The sequence below is a fragment of the Tamandua tetradactyla genome, chromosome 2 (assembly GCF_023851605.1).
Source record: "Tamandua tetradactyla isolate mTamTet1 chromosome 2, mTamTet1.pri, whole genome shotgun sequence".
Taxonomy (NCBI): Eukaryota; Metazoa; Chordata; class Mammalia; order Pilosa; family Myrmecophagidae; genus Tamandua; species Tamandua tetradactyla.
Window position 1 is genome coordinate 105,909,788 of NC_135328.1, and position 5,112 is coordinate 105,914,899.

At 36.9% G+C, this 5,112-nt stretch overlaps 1 non-coding gene across 1 annotated transcript; it reads right to left on the minus strand.

Annotated features, from left to right (window-relative positions):
* Nucleotides 1–1,602: 1,602 nt before the first annotated feature.
* On the minus strand, nucleotides 1,603–1,709 carry LOC143675275 (U6 spliceosomal RNA). The gene has a single exon (XR_013171513.1). It is a non-coding gene; the product is annotated as a U6 spliceosomal RNA (small nuclear RNA).
* Between the last annotated feature and the right edge of the window lie 3,403 nt (nucleotides 1,710–5,112).

Consider the following 5,112-nt stretch of genomic DNA (forward strand, 5'->3'; position numbering starts at 1 on the left):
CAGAGAAAGAGAGTCAGTTCCTCTCTAGAGATGGAATGACAATTTGAATAAGCCAACTTAAATGGATCATATATGATGTTAGAAGGAAAGTTTGTTCTTAATGAAGAATTAAAAGCCCTAGCTAGGAAATAACTTGAGTATATCACCTTGGGGCTGAGAAGCAGTTGAAGAATCATGTAGAAAAAAATTGTGGACATCTGGATATCATATGGTGAACCCAGTATTTTCCACTAAGTTTCCAACTTTAGTCATGTGAGAAGATGCTCTATTTGGCCTTAGATATAGTGCCATGTTGAGAAAAGTTTCTCTCTTTAGACTTAATCATGAAATCAATGCCACATCTTATCAGGTAATGCTGCATGCCTCCTAGGTTAAAACAACTCTTAAAATGATGATTCTTTCCTAAATTGACTTCCATAAGAGTTTCTGGGGAAACAGTGAATCTGATGGTCTTCACACAACCTTTATGTGAGTAATTTCATAAAGCTTGTGGATTAAAAACATAGGCTCCAGACCAATAGAAATGAATTGAGAACTCAGAAATCAGCCCTCATATTTATGGTCAACTGATATTATTTTCAGTATTTAAATACTTTTCCTTTCTTTATTGATGCTTTAGTTTTGAAGGGTTTGAAAGACATTTAATTCCTTGAGACACCCCCACCCCCAATAATAATCAAAATTCTCTAACTTAGTTTCCTAGCTGCTAAAACAAATACCATACAGTGGGTTGGCTTAACAACAGGAATTTATTGGTTCACAGTTACAGAAGCTAGAAGGCTCCAAGATCGCTATCTCCTGGTTGGCTGATAATTTTTGGGTTTCTGGATTTTCCTTGCACATGGTAAAGTACACGGCTGTGTCTTCTTTCTCTTCTGGATTCTGTTGATTTCCATCTTCTGATTATTCCCCTTGGCTTGTCCTACTCTGTCCCATTTCCTTTGCTTATAAGGACTTCAGCCGTACTGAATTAAAGCCCACCCTCCTTAGGGTTGGTTATACCCTAACTAATAACATCTTCAGAGATCCTATGGGTTCATATTGACAGGAATGGATTAAGATTAAGAATATGTTTTTCTGGCATTCCTAATTCATTTCCCAACACTAACTTCACTAAAGTGAGAAATAACATATTTAGAGTACTTAAGAGAATAGAAAGTCAGTACAAATGATAGAATTAATCAAGGGAAGTGTGTTTTGATCAAAAGGGAAGAGTATGACTTTGTGAACTGGTAGTCAAAACAAGTTGTTAAGAGGATAATATGCTAGAAGGAAGTGAGGGTTCCTTGAGAAGCTATGGGTGAGTCCAGAAATCTGGAGCAGTGGACAGGAGTGTGTTGCACCTACCTACTCCTGAATTAACAGTGGGGGCAGGAGAGGCTACCACACAGCCCAGACATCCACTATGTCCCTTCCTGTTGAGGGCTCTGACTTTGGTTTGTTTGATTTCTGTTTTTTTGTTTGTGTGTTTGTGGGGAGGAGGGAGCTTGTTTGGGTACGGTTTATTTGTTTTATATAAAAAAAGTGGCACTTTAGTTCAGTAAACTATCAGTTTCCCAGTATTCAGCCATTTTTTATTTCAGCCATTTTGCTTTATAAGAAAAAAATATGGAATGCTTGATAAATTTGCATGCCATCCTTGTGCGAAAGCCATGCTAATCTTCTCTGTAACATTCCAATTCTAGTATACATACTGCTGAAGTGAGCATGGCCAGTGATTTTTGACAAGAGGGCAAAGAACACTCAATTGAGAAAGAATAGCCTCTTCAACAAATGGTGCTGGGAAAATGGTATCAGCATTTGTGAAAGAATGAATGTGGACCCCTACTACACACCATATACAAAAATCAATTCAAAATGGATCAAAGTCCTAAATATAAGGGTCAGAGCTATAAAACTCCTAGAAGAAAACATCGGGAAGAATTTTCAGGATCTTGTGTTAGGCAATGGTTTCTCGACATTATACCCAAACCATAAACAACAAAAGAAAAAAATTGGTAAAGGGGACTTCATGAAAATTAAAAAATGTTGTGTTTCAAAAGACTTTATCATAAAGTAAAATGACAATTAACACAGTGGGAAAAATATTTGGAAATCTCATATCCAATAAAGGTATAATATCAAGAAAATACAAAGAAATCCTTCCATTCAACAACAAGAGGACAAACAACCCAATTAAAAAATGAGCAAAAGACTTGAATAGGCATTTCTCCAAAGAAGATATGCAAATGGACAAAAAGCACATGAGAAATGCTCAACCTCTTTAACCATTAGGGCAATGTAAATCAAACCACAATGAGATACCATTTTACACTTACTACAATGGCTACTATTTTGAAAAAAGGAAATTAGAAGTATTGGAGAGGATGCTGAGAAATAAGAATGCTTATTCATTGCTGATGAATGTAAAATGGTGCAGATTCTGTGGGAAACAGTTTGGCAGTCTCAAAAAGTTAAGCATATAATTGCCGTATGACCCAGCAATCCCACATCTAAGTACATACTCAAAAGAATTGAAGGCAGGGGCTTGAACAGATCTTTGCACGCTGATGTTCATAGTGACGTTAATCATAATTTTTCAAAAGATGGAAGCAGCCCAAATGTTCATAAACTGATGACCGGATAAACAAAATATGGCATATACACATGGTGGAATATTATTCATCCATAAAAAAAGGAATGAAGTTCTGATACATGTGACAACATGTATGAACCTTGAAGACATCATGTTGAGTCATGAAATAGTTACAAAAAGACGAATAGCCTATGATCTCACTAATATAATAATTAGAATAAACAAAATCATAGTCAGAAACTAGAATATAGGTTACCAGGAGGGTAGGGGTAGGGAATAGGATGTTAAGGCTTAGAAGCTACAGAGTTTCTATTCGGGAAACCATCCATTACCAAAACATTTTGGTAATGGATGGTGGTGATGGTAGCACAACATAGTAAACATACTTAATAGCACTTAATTATATAATTGAATGTGGTTAAAAGGGAAAATTTTAGACTGTGTATATGTCAATAGTATAAAATTAAAAAGAAATCCAGGGAAATGCACAACACAAATAATGAACCTTAAGTTCTACCATGGACTATACTTAATAAATAGTACAATTATAAAAATGTGCTTTCCTCATTGTAACAAATGTACCATACCAATACAAAGTCTTAATAATAGTGTGATATATGGGAATATTGGGGGGTTTTATGGGCAGGCAACAGGAATCAAACCCAGGTCTCTGGCGTGGCAGGGGACAACTCTGCCTGCTGAGCCATGGAACACTAAGCATGATTGTTTTGTAAACCCATTGAGTGGTATGCTTGGTAGAGATTGACATAGGAAAATTTGTTCCTACAATTAAAAAAATGAAAGCGAAACTAAGAGATAATGACAAATGCAATACATGATACTGAATTGGAATTAAGAATGGAGGAGAAATGGCTGGAAAGGACATTACTGGGACATAAGAGAAACTTGAAATATGAAATATAAATTTTATATCGATGTTGAATTTCTTGAAGTTGATAAAAACACTTAAGGTGATTACATAATACCCTTGTTCACAGGAAATGCACATGGTCATATTATATGTTCAAGGAATATGATGTGTACAGCCTTCTCTTAAACGATGATAGATAGGTAGATAGGTAGATACAATAAAACTGCAAAGGTGGAAAAATATTAAAATTCATAGATCTGGGTATCTGTAGTGAGGGTGGGGTGGTATATTAGAATTCACTGTATGGGTTTGTTTTATTTTTGCAACTGTCCTATAAGTTCAAAATTATTTCAAAATTAAAAAAATACAAACATCTACAGTATTAGTTTGTTAAAGCTGCCAGAACGTAATATTCCAGAAATGGAATGGCTTTTATAAGGGATGTTATTAAGTGGCAAGTTTATAGTTCTAAGGCCATAAACATATCCAAACTAAGGCATCCGGAGAAAGATACCTTGACTCGAGAAAGGCCAATGTCTGTCACATGTGGCTGGCATCTGTCTGCTAGTTCTTACAAATACAACACCAAGTAAAAAATTAAGGCATCCAGAGAAGGATACTTTTACTCAAGGAAGGCCAATAGGTCCACAACACATCTGTCAGCTGGGAAGGCGTGTGACTGGCATCTGCTGGGGTCTTTGGCTTCTGGTTTCAAACAGTTTCCTTGAGGGCATTTGCTTTCTACATCTTCAAACATCTGGGTCTCATGTGTTGGCACTGAAGCAATCGTTCTCCAAGCATCTGCATCTGAGGTTTCTCCAAAACAATTCCCCTTTTAAAGAATTATAGTAAACTAATCAAGACCCACCGTGAATGGGTGGAGTCACATCTCCATCTAATCAAAAGGTCACACCAACAATTGTGTAGGTCAATCTCCATGGAAATAACCTCATCAAAGATTTCCACCCTAAATAATAGGTCTGGCCTCACAAGATTGGATCAAGATTAAAGCACAGCTTTTCAAACTGCCCATCCGCCAACATGAGTATTGGGAATAAAAGCATCAATATGTAAGGGTGTGTGTACAAGATATTTATTGCCTACTGTGGTCAACAAAATTGCAAAGAAAATCAACATCTCTCAATAGAAGAATAAGTAAAATTTGGTAATCTGGATCAGGGAATATTAAGCAGTCACTAAAAGAATGATATAAATCTTTAACAGTTGAGTTACAGGATTTTCTAGGTATATCATGAAGTAAGAAAAATAAGAAAAGGGAAGTATATATAATATGACTCCGTTTTCATGGAATAAAAAAACCACTTCTCCTTACCACCTGTGGTAGTTAGATTCAGTTGTCAACTTGGCCAGATGAAGGCACCTAGTTCTGTTGCTGTGTACATGAGCCAATGGTACGTGAACCTCATCTGTTGCTAATTACATCTGCAGTCGGCTAGGAGGCGTGCCTGCTGCAATGAATGATGTTTGACTTAATCGGCTGGATGCTTAAATGAGAGAGCGCAATGTAGCACAGCCCAAGCAGCTCAGCATACCTCATCCCAGCACTCGCAGCTCAGCCCAGGCCTTTGGAGATGCAGAAAGAAGTCACCCTGGGGAAAGTTGTTGGAACCCAGAGGCCTGGAGAGAAGACCAGCAGAAATCACCC